Source organism: Monodon monoceros, unplaced genomic scaffold (assembly GCF_005190385.1).
Source record: "Monodon monoceros isolate NGI ecotype Baffin Bay Population unplaced genomic scaffold, NGI_Narwhal_1 Super_Scaffold_20, whole genome shotgun sequence".
NCBI lineage: Eukaryota > Metazoa > Chordata > Mammalia > Artiodactyla > Monodontidae > Monodon > Monodon monoceros.
Window position 1 is genome coordinate 17,221,790 of NW_021703777.1, and position 23,749 is coordinate 17,245,538.

A 23,749-nucleotide genomic window follows, 5' to 3' on the forward strand; every position below is an offset into this window, starting at 1 on the left:
CTTGCACTGTTGGTGGGAATGTAAATTGATACAGCCACTATTTCATTTATTTCTGCTCTGATCTTTATAATTTCTTTGCTTCTGCTGACTTTGGGTTTTCTTTGTTCTTCTTTCTCTAGTTGCTTTAGGTGTAGGGTTAGATTGTTTATTTTAGACTTTTCTTGTTTCTTGAGGTGAGATTGAATTGCTGTAAACTTCCCTCTTAGAACTGCTTTTGCCATGTCCCATAGGTTTTGGATCATCCTGTTTTCATTGTCATTTGTTTCTATGTATTTTTTTTTCACTTGGTCAAGATTTTTTTCAAGGCCTGAAAACACTGACTAATCGAAAATGGCCCTACTGCAATTTCTTATAATATATAAATACTTAATATAAAACTTTAAAAAATGTAGACACTATTAACTAACTCCTAAACCACACACAATAGGCTTTTCAAAAGCAATAGTTATTTAACAAAATGTAAGGTGACAATATCAAAGAATTTTCACACTTAATGAGGACACAATCAGTCACAAGCTACTCAAACAAACACAAATCTTTTTTACACTTTCCATGTTTGTTTTTAACTTTGTTTCATAGAACCACTGATAATTTAGGCTTTTTTCAAGTATAGGATTTCTAACATTCAATTACATTTTCTAAGTATTTCTATAAAGAAGAAATGAAAAAGACACATACTACATTGTTTGCCATAAATTCATACACCAAAAAGTCAAAACAATCCAAGTGAATTTATTCCTGCTTCTCCCTTCTCCAACATTAGCTTTAGATGTTCTTCTAAATATTATATAAACAGTTTTGTTAAAATCAGTTCTCTCATTTATGCAGATTAGGGGAAAATGGTTTTATAATAAGTTATCTTTAAAATTATCTTTGAAATAGCACTCTTTAGCCTTAAATTACATTGTGCACACACAACTACAACAGTTTGCATTTGCTCAGGAACATATAATCACGTTAAAAACAAATAACCTTGTATTTCATAGTTTAGCTGGCTCTTAAAATAGTTTCCCTGGGGGGGAAACAAGTATTTTGTGTTGTTTAAGAAACTGGTATATGTAAATGAAATGCTAGGTGTTCGTTTAACCTACAGATGAACTTTTGGGTGTTTTTTCTAAAATGCAAGAGATATGTGCTTAATCACTGTTCATATAGTGAAGGAATGGGATGGCAGATACAGATGCAGATGAAACTCTACATTTTGTAAATGTAGAGTTGGATATTCTAAATGGAAGAACTGACACTGACAGTTGTTTACAGGAAACAAAGGTTAAGAAAAATGTTGAAGAATATCTACTCTTAAAAAGAGAGAAATGTTATACAACACATACAGGAGAGCTAGAGATTCAAAAAACACTTATTTTACTGTTTTAAAAGAAAAACAAAAAAATAATAGGGAGAGAGTCTAGACCAATTAGAACTGAGGCAGCTGTAACAAAAATGGAACACAGTACAATGATTTGAGCCCTTAAAGGAAATGACTAACTAAAATGAAATTTCACAAGTCTTCATGTCTATAATAATATATAAATGCACAAAATATCAAAAATATGAAGTCTGGATTTTTCCCCTTAGGTTTGTAACAAACTGTCAAACCTCTGCTTAATATAGTTACTTTTATAAGCCTTCTGATTATCAGAGCATGCTATACAGGTACATGCATGCTAGAATTTTACCATGAGAATTATAGTTCTCATCTCAAACTAGTGACTTGCCTGTTACCCATATTTATATATATATTTCATTTCCATTATAAAACACTTAAGACCTTTCTAGTGGTACATTTTAATTAACATATTACATAAAAAAGAATCTTGATTTTTAAAATGAACCTTTTTAGTACTGTAACATGATGGGTTTAATTGAACAGTTGGAACATAATATGGTAACTACATTGTACTGTTTAATTCACATTAATTCACAGTTTAATGTAGGAAAATGTTTGATTTTTAAAGTATAACCAAGATGAGACTGTAGAGTTATAAGCAGTAAAATATTAGAAAACAGTGAATGAATAAATATGATGCTTTTCCATCAGTGGCCATTCATTATTTTGCTTTTAGGAACCTGGAAGAAATTGTCTTCTTTGAGTTTCAAATGTTCTGGTAAATCTAGTCATTTCTTAGCTTCCTCAGTATCACCTTGAATTGCTGAAATAAGTGACTCTAAAGAATCAAAAGTTCTTTTCTGGTCTGAGGTAGCCGACGATGGCCACGTTGAGAATTTCCCCATAGAAGTCCTCTTTGAAAGTATGCATGATATGAGTTTCCATGGACTCTTCTGTATTCTTGTAGTTTGGGTTCCATCCTATGCTCACCACCATCTTATGGACGTCTCCACTTCCAACACTGGCCCAACCATAATATATGCCAGTGGATACGTCAGCTGGAAGATTATCTACTACTTGTTCAGGAAAGTTAGCTATAGGGATGCCCAGCTACTTGGAGCCGCGACCGAAGCCCCGCACCACCTGGCTGCGGTGGAAGTACCGCAGGTGCCTCATGACACCGTCAGCTAGGGGTGCAGGCTGTGGTCCAGTCTGCGCGTCCCGCGGAGCCGCTGTTGAGGCGGTGCCTGGACCCCCTGGACCAGCCGGGGGACACGGGTGGGAGCTCCGCAGGCCAGCCGGCTGGCTGGGCGAGTGCACGGGCATACAACGGGCCTAGCGGCACAGACGACACACCATGGCGAGACCCTCACGCCTGACCGAACAGAAGGTGCCAGGTGACTCAGATGCTGTGTCTGGGCTCCGGAATGCCGGCGACCGAGGAAGTGTGTGTTTCTATGTATTTTTAAATTTCTTCTTTGATTTCTTCAGTGATCTCTTGGTTATTTAGTAGTGCACTGTTTAGCCTCCATGTATTTGTGGTTTTTACAGTTTTTTTTCCCTGTAATTGATTTCCAATCTCATAGCATTGTGGTCAGAAAAGATGCTTCATACGATTTCAATTTTCTTAAATTTCCCAAGGTTTGATTTGTGACCCAAGATGTGATCTATCCTGGAGAATGTTCCATGTGCAGTTGAGAAGAAAGTGTATTCTGCCACTTTCAGGTGGAATATTCTATAAATATCAATTAAATCTCTCTGGTCTATTGTGTCATTTAAACCTTGTGTTTCCTCATTTATTTTCTGTTTGGATGATCTGTCTACTGATGTAAGGGGGGGTGTTAAAGTCCCCTACTATTATTGTGTTACTGTTGATTTCCCCTTTCATGGCTGTTAGGATTTGCCTTATGTATTGAGGTGCTCCTATGTTGGGTACATAAACATTTATAATTGTTATATCTTCTTCTTGGATTGATCCCTTGATCATTATGTAGTGTCCTTCCTTATCTCTGGTAACAGTCTTTAAAGTCTATTTTATCTGATATGAGAATTGTTACTCCAGCTTTCTTTTGATTTCCATTTGCATGTAATACCTTTTTCTAGCCCTTCAGTTTCAGTCTGCATGTGTCCCTAGATCTGAAGTGGGTCTCTTGTAGACAGCATATAAAGGGGTCTTGTTTTTGTATCCATTCAGCCAGTCTTTGTCTTCTGGTTGGGGCATTTAATCCATTTATACTCAAGGTTATTACCAATATATATGTTCCTATTACCATTTTCTTAATTGTTTTGGGTTTGTTTTCGTGGGTCTTTTTTCTTCTCTTGTGTTTCCTGTCTAGAGAAGTTCGTTTAGCATTTGTTGTAAACCTGGTTTGGTGGTGCTGAATTCTCTTAGCTTTTGCGTGTTTGAAAAGCTTTTGATATCTCCGTGGAATCTGAATGAGATCCTTGCTGGGTAGAGTAATCTTGGTTGTAGGTTTTTCTCTTTCATCACTTTAAGTATATCTGCCACTCCCTTCTGGCCCGCAGAGTTTCTGCTGAAAAATCAGCTGATAACCTCATGGGGATTCCTTTGTATGTTATTTGTTGCTTTTCCCTTGGTGCTTTTTATACTTTTTCTTTGAATTTAATTTTTGTTAGTTTGATTAATATGTGTCTTGGTGTGTTTCTCCTAGGGTTTATCCTGTATGGGACTCTCTGTGCTTCCTGGACTTGATTGACTATTTCCTTTCCCATGTTAGGGAAGTTTTCGACTATAATCTCTTCAAATATTTTATTCTTTTTCTCTTCTTCTTCTGGGGCCCCTATAATTCAAATGTTGGTGCATTTAGTGTTGTCCCAGAGGTCTCTGAGATTGTCTTCAATTCTTTTCATTCTTTTTTCTTTATTCTGCTCCTTGGCAGTTATTTCCACCATTTTGTCTTCCAGCTCACTTATTCATTCTTCTGCCTCAGTTATTCTGTTATTGATTCCTTCTAGTGTATTTTTCATTTCAGTTATTGTGTTGCTCATCTCCGCTTGTTTGTTCTTTAGTTCTTCTAGATCTTTGTTAAACACTTCTTGTATTTTCTCAATCCGTGCCTCCATTCTATTTTTGAGATTCTGGATCACCTTTACTATCATTACTCTGAATTCTTTTTTCAGGTAGATTGCCTATTTCTTCTTCATTTATTTGGTCTTGTAGGTTTTTACCTTGTTTCTTCATCTGTGACATAGTTTTTTTTCATCTCATTTTTTTTTTTTTTTTTATGAGTAAAATTGTGTTCCTGTCTCACTGGTTGTTTGGCTTGAGGCTTCCAGCACTGGAGTTTGTAGGCTGTTGGGTAGAGCTGGGTCTTGGTGCTGAGATGAGGACCTCTGGGAGACCTCACTCCGATGAATATTTCCAGGAGTCTGAGGTTCTCTGTTAGTCCAGTGGTTCGGACTCGGAGCTCCCACCACAGGAGCTTCAGCCGACCCCTGGCTCATGAACCAAGATCCTACAGGCTGCACAGATTGGCAAAAAAAAAAAAAAAGAGAACAATAACAAAGTAAAAAATAAAATTAGACTAGGAAACAAACAGATATGTTAGAAAGAAAAATTATACATATAGATGAAACAACAACCAGAAGGTAAAACAGAACCACAATAGTATAAAAGAGGAGAAAAAAAAAAGGGTGGAAATGCCTTGGCTGTGAAGGGTGGGGCCTAAGCAGGGGTGGGGTTTGGGTGGTGGGTGGGGCCTCTGCTTAGGACCCACAGGGCTGGAAAAGGCCCTGGGGGTGTGGGGTGTGGGACCTCGGCTCAATGGAACAGAAGGGGCCCAGCCGTGTCTCCCACCTCTGGTCTCAGAGGACGGGGGACCCCACCAGGGAGCTCAGCAGTTTTCCCGGGCTTGAGTGGGTGAGGCAAATATCCTCCACTCCTCTCCCGCTCCTCCGGTCCTGGGCTGCCCCACCACCCCAGCCTCCCTCCTATGCCCCCAGGACCCACGCAGCCTGGAGAGGGCTTTGGAGGGCAGGGGACTGGCCTGGGAGCTCAGTAGGTTTCCGGGGCTCTAGTGGGTGGTGCCAATGCCCTCTGCTCCTTCCCCTGCTCCTCTGGTCCTGGAGGGACCCTCCCGCCTGCCTCTCCTGTTCTCCCCCAGCCTCCCTCCCTTGCCCCCAAGACCAGTGTGGCCTGGAGGGGGCCTGTGAGGGCGTAGGACCCTGCCCAAGAGCCCGCAGACATCCCCGGCCGATTGGGCAGGGGATACGCTGGGCACACACCCCACGATCCGAGCCCCCGAGCATCCCTCCAGGCATGGGAACCCCTCACCCCTCTCAGCCACACCCCTCAGGGATGCCAGTCCTGTTCCACCTCCACTTTTCCTCCCCAACTCAGTCCCCACACATCCTACCGGTTTGCTTTGGGGTTCCTCCCGTCTCCTTGGGCGTTGAGGTCCCCCATCCACATCCTGCAGGAACCGTAGTCGTGGGGAGATGCAAACTCTGAGTCTTCCCACACTGCCATCTTGACTCCACCACCTAGGATTTACTCCTTTAACATCTTTCATATATAATGTAGAGCGGTTTTAATTATATTTATCATATGTGCATTATATCCCTAGTACTTATTTATCTTATAACTGGAAGTTTGTACCTTTTGACTACCTTCATCTAACTCACCCCCCCCAACCCCTACCTCTAGTAACTACAAATCTGATTTTTTACTGTTCACTCCATGACGTTTAATCACCTTGTAGCTGCCCATGAGCTGGTATGATTGGAAAGGGAGGATTCCCACAGCATCTGTTTTCTAATTGTGAATGGCTACATGAGAATCATCATAGTATTCCACTTCAAATGTCAGCTTCTTAGCTTCATCCCTCATCTCCTGTGGTACTACACAACCACTTTCAACAGCTGTGAAACAGTTCTCTGTTAGGAAGAATAATAAGCATTATACATTGTATAGTGGCAGGTACCCTAGATGTGTGCAGTATTCGACTTCCATTGTTCTAAATGCATTTGTAGTACCTTGGCTCATTAACACATGTTCTTATTTATTCATTTATTTAAACAGCTTTTTTTTACTGAGCCAATCCCATATTTCAGGCATTGCATTTGATGCTGTGGTAATGATGAATGTGATACTCAAAGAGTGCACAGTCTAATAGTGCAAACAAATAATTAATCAGACAATTACAATATAGTGTTTGACATGTTATAATGGGGGGAGTAGAGGGTGCAATAGGAACAGAGAGGAAGTGTATGTAACCTAGATTTCTGGGAGCTTGAGGGCCCTGCTATAATGTGACTTGGACAATGGCTGGGAGTTAAGGAACATGGAGTTTGGTGGGGATGGGGTTTGGGCATGGATGGGTTTCAGAACAAGGAACTACATGTGTGAAGGCTCAGAGACAAGGGAGCCTGGTATCATTTGAGGGGCAGGAACTGGGAGAAGACTGAAAGAAGCTCAGTGTAATTGAGGCACTGTGCGCGAGGAGTGAAATGAAAGATGTGAGAGTAACATGGAAGATTCATGTAGAGAAAGGAGTAGTAAGAATACAAAATTTACTCAGCTGGTAATTGGCTGTGTGATCCTGGTAAGTCACTACACTGCACTTACCTGGATCTTGATTTTCTTCCCCATAAAATGAAGGTGACAGCCAAATGACCTCAGAAATTACATCTGCCCATACCCTATCAAAGCTAAGTTCAGTAAGTCCCTTTGCAGAAAGGTTTCTGCAAATGGCTTCTGTTAGTGGGGTTGGGAAGGGTTAATAATATTCTATCCCAGGAGTATAAAACCCAGAAGCTTGGTCTGAATTTTATTTTTCTCATGAAAGTTCATCTCAGTTTCTTTGCACTCCATTTTGTTCTATTACTACATACTATTTTGTTCTATTACTACATACACTGTTAATATTACAAAGAATAATGTTATTTATTTTAACCTTTGGTACCAAAGTCTAATGTTGCTAAATCATAGATAATTATCAAGCCAATCCCAATAAAGTAAATTTAAAGAGAAGTAACATTTCCTCATATTCCAATTCAGTAATGTAAATTGCTTGAGGACTTTCTGAATAAGTTGGAAAAAACTGCCTGTTTCTAGGGTCAAATTCTGAAATTAGGTTTCAAGGTAGGGAAGATGACTGTATTAAATTAATATCTGGGGCTTATTTATAGTCATTACCTGTTAGTTATAGTAAATGTGAAGAGCAGAAGTGGCAAATTTTCTGATCTTTTTATGTGCTTGTAAACTCTGCAAAAGTGGCCATTTAGCAATAAATGCATGTTCTCCATCAAATTAGCATCAATGCCTACCTCATCTCCTCAGGAAATTAGATTCACCTTTTTCATTTTCACCCACGATTTGGTGACCATGGTCTTTAAATATTTTGAGAACACTAAATTTAAAATGCTTGAAAAGCTATGTGTTATTTAATTTTCAGTTTAGATTTTCTCGCATACACCATTGTATGAAACATTGCGTTAACCTCATGCTTCAGTGGAGAAGAATCTAAGTTCTAAATTCTCAGCATGCTTATCTTTTCCTATGAATGCGAAGCTTCAATCCACAGTCAATAATGTGGGAACTGTCTATTGTTTTTCTAGGCTAGTGATGGATGGATTTTGGTACTCTCTTACTGCTGGTGACAAAATAGGATACATTTATTTAAATACTGCTGGGAGATAGGAGTGAAATATTTAGCTGAAGATTTTTAAAGGAGAGCTACTTAAGGGTCAGTTTCAGAGTTCTATAAAAAATATTTGGGCCACATTGTTTCAGAACCCAGAACCATAGTCTTATAAGCTCTGAACTCAATATACATAGAAGCATGGGCGGACTCATAGAGCTAGAAAGTGGCTTCAAGGTCAAACACTCCAACACCTGTATTTTTGAGATGCTTTGTAGCTTGACTGATTTCAGTCAATCTACAAAGTGCACTTTAATAATTTCAACCAAAATTATTGTTGATTTATGTCAATCACTACTAGGTGGGACTGCTTAGCAATATCATATAGTAAGGCCCAGAAAATGCATGATAATATCCTAGGAAAACCCAGTTCTCTTTAGATGTAAAAATTCTTGCACTCTTACTTGTTTACATAGAAAATATTTTGCAATCAAGACCTTTAAACTCACTCAGTACTCTACACAAACACAATCTGGCCCTTGCAGATGGAATTGTTTGCTGCTTACCATATGCAAGTTTTGTTCTCTCTTTTCTGGGTTCTTACACACAGTTCCAATTTCTACAGTGTCTTTTACCCTGTTGTTCATGTTGTAGTTCTATAAGCTCCCAAGGCTCAGATTAGGGCTGACCTGCTCCCCAAGGGCTTCCCGTCTTCCAGTCAGAAATGAGGTCTCTATGCCTTGAATCTGTAGTCTTCTGGATTTCATTCAACTCTGCTTTTCCAGTGTGTCTAGCACAATGTTGTTATTAAATGTTTAATGAATGTATGCTGAAGAGAAATATTTCTGAAATACCAAACAGTAAACTGTTGATTGAAAATAAACCCATAAAAGCAGCACAAATTGTACCTTGTAAATAAATAATTTTCTGGAGGAAGTTAGGTCATTTCAAAATTGTGTTACAGTCGGTTGCTAATTAAGTTGTACTATAATTTAATTCCCAATTAAATTTAATTTATTGGTCATATATATCAGTACTCAAACAAATCACAATGAAAATTTTATTATAACATAATTTTGTAGTATTTTTCCTTTCATTGGTCTTGCCTTTTATTTTCACATTTGATCTTCATACCTGTTTCTCAAGAAAAGAGGTATCATTATCCCCATTTTATAGATGAGGACAGTGATGACATGGGCAAAGCTAGCCATCTGGGGTCACACAGTGACTGCTTAAAGGGCTCTTCAAAACTGACTTAAAGCTCTTTTATTGCCATTCTCTAAACGGTTTCCCACAGCCACCCTCTTTTATACTTGATCTGAGACCTCTCACTTCTCATAAAATCTTGGGTGTAAGAGTCATATGCATAAGATATCTCACATTACACAAACACACATACACACAAATACCAATTTCCATCTTGGAGCAATTCAAATGCCTTATTGATTTCTTTCAAAAGGCAGCTTATGAGGGGGGACTTCCATGGTGGCGCAGTGGTTAAGAATCTGCCTGCCAATGCAAGAGACACAGGTTCAAGCCCTCGTCCGGGAAGATCCCACATGCTGCGGAGCAGCTAAGCCCGTGTACCACAACTACTGAGCCTGCACTCTAGAGCCCACGAGCCACAGCTACTGAGCCTGCATGCCACAACTACTGAGCCCGTGCACCTCGAGCCTGTGCTCCGCAACAAGAGAAGCCACCACAATGAGAAGCCCGCACACCACAACGAAGAGTAGCCCCCGCTCGCCGCAACTAGAGAAAGCCCGCATGCAGCAACGAAGACCCAATGCAGCCAAAAATAAATAAATAAATAAAGGCAACTTATGGGTTATAAGTAGATCTATGTTAATTTTTTTTACAAGTAGTCAGTTACCAGTTTAGGAATAGAGTCTGGTTTTAAACTCTGTAGAAGGAGAGGTCAATAATAACAAGACTTGGGAAAAAAGAATCAAAACTAAACAAAGAATCAAATGAACTGTTTATGTAGAAAATTGGCAAAAGCATTCATGGGGGATAGTAAACCATTTACTTTTTGACTCCTTTCCTAATCATCAAAAGCAAGGTAATTTAATTCATAGCAGAATCCAGTTACTGCTCAGTAGTACTAAGATTACCAATATGGTAGCTGAGCCCTACATGGGCTATAGTGGACTGGACTGTTGGAGTGGATCCAGTACTGCCATGATCGCAGACCATCAGCCCGCAGCTATCCTTTGTGCTCAGGGCACCAGTGATTTCCTGTAACAGCTTACCCTCCAGCTGGTATGATTTGAGTTACCATGTACCAAGCCTCTCTGAGGCTCTAGATATATCTCCTTCACAAACCTAACATTTCAACCTCAGAAATAAAATTCTGTACTTTAATAGTGTTTTGAGAGTAACGTAGTAGAGTAGTTGCAGAAGTTGCTGGTGGCATCCTGCCTAGATCCCATTTACTATTTGATTACAGTGAATAAGGCAGAAGCAGGCATTATTTTCCCTATTTTTCTGACTTTGAGGGGACTGATGTTCGGAGAGGTTAAATATTTTTTACTGATTGTATTTATTATGTTTTTCTTTTTTAAAAATATATTTTAGAATACTTTGATATCTTGGGACCTTTTGGACCCAGCGAGGGACTGCCTCTCCCGGGGTTAGCTAATTTCCAGAGACAGCAAACAGGTTGCTTCAGTACATCTTTGATATGCAAGCCAACCAATCTCAGTCCATATCCCCCATCCACCTCCTTTTGTTGGTGCCAACATTCTGGGACACTATCCTCCTGCCCTAAATCACCCCAGGGCCAGTTACCAGATAACTGGGACCACCCCTATGGCCCAGAACCCACTGAAACTCACTTAGCCTGCCTACCCCACCTTGCCTGTTCCTTTTCCTGAAATCCACAATAAAGGCCCTGGCCCATGCTTTTCCTTAGCTCTTTCTGCCTCCTGACTGACCCTGGGCTTCCCCATATGGCCCTGCATGGTGTGGCATGCTCCCTTCTTTTGGGGGAACTGTGAGCAATAAACTCTTCTTTCAAGGCAGTTGTCACTGTGTCTGTCATCGTACCATATCTGACTAAATCAAATCCTGGGTACATTTTAAGACACTGATGCACATCTAGAAAGTGGAAGTGCTGAACCTAGAACCCAGGTCTTTATATTCCTAGCAGGGTTGTGTTTCTACAACATTATGTTCTTTATAAATGTTATGTAAAATTACATTTAAGGCTATTTTGAAATGTTAGGATATGGTAAAAAAAAAAAAAAGGGATTGACTTCTTTTTATAAAAGACAGCTAGTACACTTTATCAGAGCCTTGGCCTCAAATATTTTATGTTGCCTAATGGGACAATTTTTACTAAAATATTTGAATATTATGTAATTGTTATGCAAGATTTTGAGTAACTTAGAAACTTGTCAGCATGGAATTGAACGATAGGAAAAAGCCATCACAGATTTTTCCATCCAAAACAAGAATCTTATTAAGGGTGTTTTTCTTCAGTGTGTTGCATATAGTGAGAGAGGATGGAGACATGGCAGATACATGAGGAATGTTAGAAAATGTGAATAAATTCCTTCAATGAAGCGAAGGGTTAGCGCTGAGAAGAAATATCAGTGTCAATTATACTTAGTCATTCCAAGCACCAGCCTCATCACTTTTGAAATGGTTTAATTTTTAAATTGGGTTTTTATTCAAATTGGAAATTCAGACATCTAGGGTTTCTGGAAAAAGAAACTTTCATGATGGGAGGTTGGTCAATGGTAAAGTTTTCTCTAGTATTTGACATTGAAGTACTTATACAATTTTATTTACATTTAATCAACTCATGGAAAACCGCACGAATGAAGAAATAAAAGAGCACCCAGATATCTTAAAACAGCAAGAAATCCTTCACTTATCTTTTGCAATATATGTGCCTTCCTCCTCAACTTTTGTCTGAAGCTACTGTTATCATTATTGTTTCTGCTACAGTTAAACGTTAATTTTGTGCCTAACGTGTGTCAGCTTGTTTGCCAAGTGCTTTACCTGCATTTTCTCCTTTAGTTCTCACTACACTAGGTAAGAAAAGAACTACTATATTTACCCTATTTTTCAGATGATGGGACTGGCAATCAAGGAGTTTAAAAAACTTGCTAAAAAAATGGTTATGAAGAACCTAGGGGCAGGACAGGAATAAAGACGCAGACTGAGGATACGGGGAGGGGGAAGGGTAAGCTGGGACGAAGTGAGAGAGTGGCATGGACGTATATACACTACCAAATGTAAAATAGATAGCTAGTGGGAAGCAGCCTCATAGCACAGGGAGATCAGCTTGGTGCTTTTGACCAGCTAGAAGATCAGGATCGGGAGAGTGGGAGGGAGGGAGACGCAAGAGGGAAGAGATATGGGGATATATGTATATGTATAACTGATTCACTTTGTTATAATGCAGAAAGTAAGACACCATTGTAAAGCAATTATACTCCAATAAAAACGTTAAAAAAGTAAATTCCTAGAGCAATTTTGAAAAATACCCACATTCAAAATCATTTATAACTATTCAATTAGCATTTCATTTTTATTTTAAGACTGAAGTCAAAGATGTTGAGGGAGTTGAAATGCTTGCCAATGTTCTTGTAGCTTGGAGCTGGGATCCTTGCCATGAAGACCATTACACATCAGTCTTGTTTGCATATCTCCTGAGGGTCTTGGGAAATAATATATGAGAAGCCAAAATCCAAAACGACAAAGATGTACACTTTTGTCTTCTTGATGAGAGCCAAACTACAAACAATCTGAATGTCCCACAAATGTTTTGGTGACTTGTTTCGAATCATTTTGATGATGTGCTTGGCAGATGCAAAATATAATTACCGAGATGTTATAGAAACACCAAATGTTCATAATACTTTTAAAATAATACAAAGTAATACAAATGCCATGGTTGCAACAATATAAAACTATCTTAAAACTAAGAATAGTTCTCTAGTGGTGGAGAGTTTTCTTCTCAAAAATTTAAAATATTGTTATTTTCCATGGAAAACAAATGATTACTATCAATATCTAATATTCATAGAGTGTTTAATTTGCTAGGTACTTTATATACATTGTCTTATCTAATTCAAACCCTAAAATTAGCCTATCAAGTAGATATCATTGCTATGTACATTTTATAGATGAGGACACTGAGGCTTAAGGAGTTTATATAAATTTCCCAAGGTAAACAACTAGTGGTAGAGCCAGTGTTCCAGGAGGCCTAACTGTAGAGTTTAATAACCTGCCTGATGATGATGATGACAACTAATATCTTTGTCACTCTCAGTATGTTCTAAATGCTTTACATTTATCAGGTCGTTAAATCCTCACAATAACTATGCAGTAAGTTCACTATTATCCTCATATTAGAGCTGCATGTGTTTCATCAATATCTTTGTCATCATTAAAGCCACTTGAGTTTTGTAGCACAGTTTTCCAGAACATGTCAACTTTACCTCCATCTAAATTTCTCAAGACCCTTGGCGTTTTCAAGCAGGAGCCAGCACAGTACTGGAAATTTTATTCCCAGACACTTTTCCTACTGGAGTCTTTGGCTTGTACCAGTGTGGGCTGGGGATGCTCTGCATCTGGGCACACCTGCCATCCTCAAGCTTCTCTGCCCTTGTCCTTGGGAATCCCTTCACTCTCTCCAGGGTGAGACCATCAGCTTCCTAGATCCCATGTTTTTCTCTTGAATTCACTTACCACTTTAGGAGAACTTCATCAGGTAGCCTCCTGAGAAAAAGTTCATTGGGGGGATAGACTTTTTGAGATCTTTAAATTTTTCTATTGGAGTTCCTTTCCTGCTATGATAATTTTTAATTCCCAAGAGCTCTTTTTTTTTTAAATTGCCACCTGTTCTTACTTCATGTATACCCCATCTTCTTGTCTCTTTCAGAATATTAATAACAGCCTTTTTGAAGATTTTTACATTTTCTCTTTTCATGGATTATTTCTTCCAACTTTTCTTTGTTTGCTTTGTTCTCTCTCATATTAGAAAGCTATTGATAGAATCACCTCAAATGTCTGCTGATTCTTGGTTGTCTGCTTCTGTTGAAGAATGGCACACTAATAAGCTATTAGGAAGCTCAGAACACATAGATGGCTTTTTTTGAATGTGGGATTTGCTGTAGAATTATCTGGTGTGTTTTATTGTTGTGTTTTATTGTTAGGGAATCGCAATGTTGGTATTTTGAGGTCTTTTCTCTTTTGGCTTGTCAGATTATTCAGAGAAGAATTTTCCAGTTTTCTATGTGGAAAGTACATACCCAGCTGCCACCATTCTGGGGTCCAAGAGGGCAAGTGAAGATCCAAAGATAAGCCCCTTGGGAGAAAAAAATGCAGAATCCAGAACTATGCAGGTAACTCCAGAAAGTTTGTTTATATTAATTTCATATAACTATCAGCCAAAAATCTACTAGACCTTACAACCTCATGTTTAAAAGCTCTAAACATTTTTTTAAAGGCCTGTGAAAAATGTTTCTTATATCTAGCCTTATATATCTGCCTTAGATAATTATAGGTTCCTAAATGATCCATTAAGAAAAACATGTTTATGACTCCATGAGTAATGTGCAAAATGGACAGAGAGTTTTGAAATCTTCTCAAGATTTTAGAGACATCCCCAAACAGTTTATATTATTTTGACAATTATTGGGCCGGAGTGTGTTTTCGAAAATGAAAACAAAAATCACAGTAACTTCAAGTTATTTCACGGTTACATATGTATGTTAGCAGTTGAAATCTTTCATTTCTCTACAGTTTCTTTATAGGTAATAAAGTCATAAGTCTCATTGTAACAAGTGAAGCCAAACAGTTGCAGGTAAAAAGTTAACTTTTGTTCTCCAACTCACGTCAGGCCAGGTTTCTGAGGTAAACAGCCTGTATGTACATTTCCACACCTTTCTCCATGCTCATGTAAACCTATATACTAATAAATGGGAATATACTTTTGGTTTGTTTTCGTCTTTCACAAACACTGGATCGTACAATACACATTACTACTCTGTACTTCAGTTTCTACATGTAATGATGCACACATTCATCCCTCTTAAAAGATGTCAGTTGTTTTTTTAAACATCCACTTAACATTCAAAATTGGGGTTTCTCATTCCTTACTCTGTCAATTAGACTGTTTAAAAATTACTTATTTTTTTCTTCTACAAGGAAGGCTGCAGTAAATAATCTTGTCTTTACATCCTCACACCCAGATACTTTTATTTCTAGGAATTGATTCCCTAGTACTCCTGGGGGAAAGGACAGGTGTACTTTAGCATTTTAATAAATATTGCCAATTGCTTTTCAGAAACCTATAACAATTCACATCTTTATCAGTAGTATAAGCTAGAAGGGTTTTAAACTTTTTATTTTATATTAGAGTATAGTTGATTGACAATGTTGTGTTAGTTTCAGGTGTGTACAGCAAAGTGATTCAGTTATACATATAAATGTATCTATTCTTATTCAATTTCTTTTCCCATTTAGATTGTTACATAATATTGAGCATAGTTCCCTGTGCTATACAGTAGGTCCTTGTTGGTTATCCATTTTAAATATAGCAGTGTGTACATGTCAACCCCAAACTCCCGAACAATCCCTTCTCCCCTGGTAACTGTAAGTTGTTTTCTAAGTCTGTGAGTTTGTTTCTGTTTTGTAAATAAGTTCATTTGTATCATTTCTTTTTAGATTCTGCATATAAGTGATATCATATGATATTTCTCTTGCTCTGACTTACTTCACTTGGTATGACAATCTCTAGGTCCATCCATGTTGCTGCAAATGGCGTTATTTCATTCTTTTTAATGGCTGAGTAATCTTCCATTGTATATATGTACCACATCTTTATCCATTCCTCTGTCAATGGACATTTAGGTTTCTTCCATGTCTTGGCTATTGTAAACAGTGCTGCAATGAACATTGGGGTGCATGTATTCTTTTGGACCATGTTTTCCTCCAGATATATGCCCAGGAGTGGGATTACAGGATCATATGGTAGCTCTATTTTTAGTTTTTTAAGGAACCTCCATACTGTTCTTCATAGTGGCTCTACCAAGTTTCATTCCCACCAACAGTGTAGGAGGGTTCCCTTCTTTCCACACCCTCTCCATCATTTATTGTTTGTGGATTTTTTGATGTTAGCCATTTTGACTGGTGTGAGGTGATATCTCATTGTAGTTTTGGTTTGCATTTCTCTTATAAATAAAGATGTTGAACATCTTTTCATGTGCCTCTTGACCATCTGCATGTCTTCTTTGGAGAAATGTCTATTTAGGTCTTCTGCCCATTTTTGATTGGGTTGTTTGTTTTGATGGTATTAAGCTGCACGAGCAGTTTCTAAATCTTGAGGACTAATCCCTTGTAGGTCACGTCATTTGCAAATATTTTCTCCCAATCTGTGGGTTGTCTTTTCCTTTTGTTTATGGTTTCCTGTGCTGTGCAAAAGCTTTTGATTTTAATTAGGTCCCATTTGTTTATTTTTGTTTTTATTTCCATTACTCTGGGAGACAGATCAAAAAAGATATTGCTGTGATTTATGTCAGAAAGTGTTCTGCTCTGTTTTCCTCTAAGAGTTGTAGAGTGTCCAGTCTCACATTTAGGTCTTTAATCCATTTGAGCTTATTTTTGTGTATGGTGTTAAAGAATGTTCTAATTTCACTTTTTTTACATGTAGCTCTCCAGTTTTCCCAACACCATTTATTGAAGAGACGGCCTTTCTCCAATTGTATAGTCTGGTCTCCTTTGTCATAGTTTAATTGACCGTAGGTACGTGGGTCTATTTCTGGGCTTTCTATCCTGTTCCATTGATCTATATTTCTATTTTTGTGCTAGTGCCATACTGTTTTGATGACTATAGCTTTGTAGTATAGTCTGAAGTCAGGGAGCCTGATTCCTCCAGATCCGTTTTTATTTATCAAGATGGCTTTGGCTATTTGGGGTCTTTTATGTCTCCATACCAATTTTAAGATTTTTCTAGTTCTGTGAAAAATGCCATTGGTAATTTGATAGGGATTACATTGAATCTGTAGATTGCCTTGGGTAGTATAGTCATTTTGAAAATGTTGATGTTTCCTATCCAAGAGCATGGTATATCTTTCCAGCTCTTTGTGTCGTCTTTGATTTCTTTCATCAGTATCTTATAGTTTTCAGAGTATAGGTCTTTTGCCTCCTTATGTAGGTTTATTCCTAGGTATTTTATTCTTTTTGATGTGATGGTAAATGAGATTGTTTCTTGAATTTTTCTTTCTAATCTTTCATTGTTAATGTATAGGAATGCAAGAGATTTCTGTGCATTAATTTCTGTGCATAAATATCCTGCTACTTTACCAAATTCATTGATTAGCTCTAGTAGTTTTCTGGTGGCATCTTTAGGACTATCTATGTATAGTATCATGTCATCTGCAAACACTGACAGTTTTACTTTTTCTTTTCTAATTTGTATTCCTTTTATTTCTTTTTCTTCTCTGATTGCCGTGGCTAGGACTTCTAAAACTATGTTGAATAATAGTGGCGAGAATGGATATCCTTGTCTTGTTCTTGATCTGAGAGGAAATGCTTTCAGTTTTTCACCATTGAGAATGATGATTGCTGTGGGTTTGTCATATATGGCCTTTGTTATATTGGGTAGGTTCCCTCTGTGCCCACTTTCTGGAGAGTTTTTATCATAAATGGGTGGTGAATTTTTTCAAAAGCTTTTTCTGCATTTATTGAGGTCATCATATGGTTTTTATCCTTCAATTTGTTAATATGGTGTATCACATTGATTGATTTGCATATATTGAAGAATCCTTGCATCCCTGGGATAAATCCCACTTGATCATGGTGTATGATCCTTTTAATATGTTGTTGGATTCTGTTTGCTAGTATTTTGTTCAGGTTTTTTGCATCTGTGTTCATTAGTGATACTGGTCAGTAATTTTCTTTTTTTGTAGTTTCTTTGTCTGGTTTTGGTATCAGGGTGATGGTGGCCTCATAGAATGAGTTTGGGAGTGTTCCTCCCTCTGCAATTTTTGGAAGAGTTTGAGAAGGATGGGTGTTAGCTCTTCTCTAAATTTTTTGATAGAATTCACCTGTGGAGCCGTATGGTGTAAGTTTAGATTGTTTATTTGAGGTTTTTCTTGTTTCTTGAGGTAGGATTGTATTGCTATAAATTTCCCTCTTAGAACTGCTTTGCAGCATCCCATAGGTTTTGGGTCATTGTGTTTTCATTGTCCTTTGTCTCTAGGTATTTTTTGATTTCCTCTTTGATTTCTTCAGTGATCTCTTAGTTATTTAGTAACATATTGTTTAGCCTCCACGTGTTTGTGTTTTCTTACTCTTTTTCCCTTGTAATTTATTTCTAATCTCCTAGCTTTGTGGTCAGAAAAGATGCGTGATATGATTTCAGTTTTCTTAAATTTACCAAGGCCTGATTTGTGACCCAAGGTGTGATCAGTCTTGGAGAATGTTCTGTGTGCACTTGAGAGGAAAGTGTAATCTGCTGTTTTGGGGTGGAATGTCCTATAAATATCAATTAAATCTATCTGGTCTGTTGTGTTATTTAAAGCTTTTGTTTCCTTATTAATTTTCTGTTGGATGATCTGTCCATTTGCGTAAATGAGGTGTTAAAGTTCCCCACTATTACTGTGTTACTGTCGATTTCCTCTTTTATAGCTGTTAACATTTGCCTTATGTATTGAGGTGCTCCTATGTTGGGTGCATATATGTTTATAATTGTCATATCTTCTTCTTGGATTGATCCCTTGATCATTATGAGGTGTCCTTCCTTGTCTCTTGTAACATTCTTTATTTTAAAGTCTATTTTATCAGATATGAGTATTGCTACTGCAGCTTTCTTTTGATTTCAATTTGCATGGAATATCTTCTTCCATACCCTCACCTTCAGTCTGTGTGTGTCCCTAGGTCTGAATTGGGTCTCTTGTAGACAGCACATATATGCGTCTTGTTTTTGTATCCATTCAAAGAACCTGTGTCTTTTGGTTGGAACATTTAATCCATTCACATTTAAGGTAATTATCGATATGTATGTTCCTATTACCATTTTCTTAATTGTTTTTGGTTTGTTTTTGTAGGTCCTTTTCTTCTTTTGTGTTTCCCACTTAGAGAAGTTTCTTTAGCATTTGTTGTAGAGCTGGCTTGGTGGTGCTGAATTCTTTTAGCTTTTGCTTGTCTATAAAACTTTTGATTTCTCCATCAAATCTGAATGAGATCCTTGTCGGGTAGAGTAATCTTGGTTGTAGTTTCTTCCCTTTCATCACTTAAAATATATCATGCCTCTCCCTTTTGGCTTGTAGAGTTTCTGCTGAGAAATCAGCTGTTAACCTTATGGGAGTTCCCTTGTATAGTGTCATTTTTCCCTTGCTGCTTTTAATAATTTTTCTTTGTCTTTAATTTTTGTCAATTTGATTACTATGTGTTGGCATGTTTCTCATTGGGTTTATCCTGCCTGGCATTCTCTGAGCATTCTGGACTTGGGTGGCTATTTCCTTTCCCATGTTAGGGAAGTTTTCAACTATAATCTCTTCAAATATTTTCTCAGGTCCTTTCTTTCTCTCTTCTTCTGAGACCTCTGTAATGTGAATGTTGGTGCTTTTAATGTTGTCCCAGAGGTCTCTTAGACTGTCTTCATTTCTTTTCATTCTTTATTCTTTTCCATGGCAGTGATTTCCACCATTCTGTCTTCCAGGTCACTTATCCGTTCTTCTGCCTCAGTTATTCTGCTATTGATTCCTTCTAGTGTATTTTTCATTTGTTATTGTATTGTTCATCTCTGTTTGTTTGTTCATTAATTCTTGTAGGTCTTTGTTAAACATTTCTTGCATCTTCTCGATCTTTGCCTCCATTCTTTTTCCGAGGTCCTAGATCATCTTCACTATCATTATTCTGAATTTTTTTTCTGGAAGGTTATCTATCTCCAATTCATTTAGTTTTTCTGGGCGTTTATCTTGTTCATCATCTGGTACGTAGTCCTCTGCCTTTTCATCTTGTCTATGTTTCTGTGAATGTGGTTTTCGTTCCACAGGCTGCAGGATTGTAGTTCTCCTTGCTTCTGCTGTCTGCCCTCTGGTGGATGAGGCTATCTAAGTGGCTTTTGCAAGCTTCCTGATGGGAGGGACTGGTGGTGGGTATAGCTGAGTGTTGCTCCGGTGATCAGAGCTGAGTAAAACTTTGATCTGCTTGTCTGCTGATGGGTGGGTTGGGTTTCCTCCCTGTTGGTTGTTGGCCTGAGGCGACCCAACACTGGAGCCTACCCGGCTCTTTGGTGGGGCTAATGGCGGACTCTGGGAAGGCTCACACCAAGGAGTACTTCCCAGAACTCCTGCCGCCAGTGTCCTTGTTCCCATGGTGAGCCACAGCCACCCCCCACCTCTGCAGGAGACCCTCCAACACTAGCAATTAAGTCTGGTTCAGTCTTCTATGGGGTCACTGCTCCTTCCCCCTGAGTCCTGATGTGCACACTACTTTGTGTGTGCCCTCCAAGAGTGGAGTCTCTGCTTCCCCCAGTCCTGTCGAAATCCTGCAATCACATCCCACTAGGCTTTAAAGTCTGATTCTCTGGGAATTTCTCATCCTGTTGCCAGACCCCTAGGTTGGAAGCCTGACATGGGGCTCAGAACTTTCACTGCTCTGTGTGGACTTCTGTGGTATAATTGTTCTCCACTTTGTGAGTCACCCACCAGTGGTTATGGGATTTGATTTTATTGTGGTTGAGTCCCTTGTACCATCTCATTGCTATTTCTCCTTTGTCTTTGGATGTGGGGTATCTTTTTTGGTGAGTTCCAGTGTCTTCCTGTCGATGATTGTTCAGCAGTTAGCTGTGATTCTGGTGCTCTCACAAGAGGGAGTGAGTGCACGGCCTTCTACTCTGCCATCTTGAACCAATCTCAACATAACATTTAAGTTAAACATAATATTAAAGGTTATATGTAAGGCAACCCATGAATACTTGACATATAAGCTGTAGGACTACCTGTTTAGAGGTCAGAGGATGAGAAATCTCCTGCTGCCATGTCTTGTGATGTCTGTTCTCATTGGTGTGCAACTGTTGTTGCAATAAAGGTGCTTTGTGTCTCTTACAGAAATATTTTAGTATCTCATTTGTTTTTTCACATTTTTGTTTCTCTCATCAAAGGCTATTGATAGTAATAATAGCAGCAATTATTTATCAATAGCTTACTATGTGCAGGCAGTGTGCCATGGCAGTGAGTGTTCGATGGCATTTTACGTTTGGGAGGCTTACCTGTGGGAGGAGGAGTAGGCTAGGTGGTGGGCCTCCAGTTCAAATTTTAGTGTGGGGATTAGGAAGTCTAAAGTAACCCTAAGAAGTGTAGTAGTTAGAAATGTATTCAAGAGCAAATAACTGAAAACTTGACTCTGAGGGGACTAATCACTTAAGAATTATTTTCTTACCAAATAATCATAATTTGGAAGTAGGGATTTTTCTGCATGTGTTCAGCAGCATGGTGACATGAAGGCGTTTTTTGTTTTGTTTTTTTTTTTTTGGCTGCATTGGATCTTTGTTGCTGCACGCAGGCTTTCTCTAGTTGCGGCGAGTGGGGCTACTCTTCGTTGCAGTGTGCGGGCTTCTCATTGCGGTGGCTTCTCTTGTTTTGGAGCACAGGCTCTAGCCACACAGGCTTCAGTAGTTGCAGCATGTGGGTTCCATAATTGCGGCTTGTGGGCTTTAAAGTGCAGGCTCAGTAGTTGTGGTGCACAGGCTTAGTTGCTCCACGGCATGTGGGACCTTCCCGGACCAGGGATCAAACCCGTGTCCCCTGCATTGGCAGGCGGATTCTTAACCACTGTGCCACCAGGGAAGTCCCTGAAGGCCAGCGGTTTTGAAATTACTTTAGTTCTTCTATGATTGTTATCACTGGTCCCAAGATGGCTGCCCCAGCTCCAGGTTTTACAACTATGTTTAAGGAAAGCAAAACAGGGAAGGAGAAAAAAGGGGGAAGGAGAAAAAAGGGATAGTGCAAACATATTTGTTTCCTTCATCAAAAAATGGGCAGCTTCATCCCAGAAGTCTCCATCAGAATATTGTTACATCCCTATTGGCAAGAAGTATGTCATATGGCCACTCCTAGATGCACAAAAGGCTAGGAAAGCAATATATACCTTTCCTAAGCCCTATGGTAGAGGCAGCAAGATGGAAGTGGTTTGAGAATTACGTACTGGTTTAGGCAGTGGATATTATTGTAGGACAAAGAACTGCTGGGAGTGAGAATATGTGTTTTACATTAACTCTCATTTAATTATCACAACAGTGCTGTAGATAGGTGCTTTTATTATCCCCATTTTACAGATAAGAAAATGGAGATTAGTTTCTACCTTTCTTGTGTGCTGTAGCCATCTCCTGTCTTTTCTGTGGTAATGTAATCTATTATTTCTCTTTAAATTTTTTTCCAATCATTTCCTCTCTACTGCCCACTGACTGTTCATTTATCCCCCAAAAAGAATTTCCTCTCAACCCTGTTGCTACTACTGTTTTTGTCCAACATTTTAAAGTTTTCCACACTTGCCTTTTTTTCATTACAACTCAACTCTTGAACTTCTTTGCTTATGCAATTTGCTTCTCCCACTCTCCTTCTCTTTACTAGAACTGCCACTTCCAGAGGTAAAACGCAGCTCTTTCCTCAATTCTCTGGCCTTCATTACAGGTTGTCTCCTCATTGTCTTCCCATCTCCTCTGCCTGCTCTCTCTCTCTATTCACAGAACTTCTTTTACTTCAAAGATGAGGACGTGTTCCAACACCAGTCCTCTGATATCAGAAATCATTTTTATATTCATCCTTTTTACTATTACCTCATGTCCCATGCCATCTTGGATCTGAAGTCTTATGTCTACTTACTGGACATCATTTGAACGCCTCCTGTCACTTCAAAAATCCATGTTTCTAAGATATGGCCCATTTCTTTTCTTTTTAAAACCCCCTTTTCTGGCACTCTATGTGGATTTTTCTTCTTCACCTGTCCCGTGATTTCCAGACCTGTGGTCATCTTTGGCTTTTCTTTCTCACAATAGGCACCAATGTCAATGATCCTTCCTTTATGGAGTTTCTCACATCCGTCACGTGTGATCAGTCTCTCATCTATCTCACTCATGTCCTATAGAAATTCTTTCCTAGCTGGTCTCCTTACCCAGACTCAGTCTATTCTACTTATTACTGATCTATTAATTTTCCAGATTGGTACATTTGCTAAACCTTCAATGGCTCTTTTCTCTAGGAAGAAAAGCCAAAGCCTGACATTGAAGGTCTCTCCACAGTCTGTCATTTCTCTTCCTATTCAGTCATTTCTCCTAGTTCTCAGTCAATTGACTGATTTATGGTTCCTTAAATAGTAGCGCAAACACTTCTCCCTGTGGCTGTTAGCTGATACCTTCTCCCTGATTGAAATGATCTTTCAGTTTCTCCTTCTGATTTATTCTCTTGATGTCCTATACTCTCTCCCTGGACAATATTATCTTTCCCCAGGGATTCAGCCAACACCTTGTGCTTGTCTAAATGTTGATCATTGTAGACACCAGAATCTTCTAAAGGTAGTTTACACAGAAGGGATTTCTTGAGGGAGATATTTCTTTGCATAAGCAAAGGGATTTCCATTCTGACTGGTGTGAGGTGGTACCTCACTGTAGTTTTGACACTTAAATCACAATTTTGCATCTTGTAATTTTTTGGGGGTGGGGGCCATGGGAGAATTCAATGCTAGAAAAGGTGGACTTATACTACAGGGAATTATCAACATGGGAATCAACCCCAAATCTATATATTTAGCTCAGAACTTAATTCGTAGCTACAGACTTTGTATAAACAGCTCCATATGA

The 23,749-nt window shown here is 38.7% G+C and overlaps 1 pseudogene; it reads right to left on the reverse strand.

Annotated features, from left to right (window-relative positions):
* Positions 1 to 2,034: 2,034 nt before the first annotated feature.
* Positions 2,035 to 23,028, reverse strand: LOC114903063 (annotated as a pseudogene).
* Positions 23,029 to 23,749: the final 721 nt, after the last annotated feature.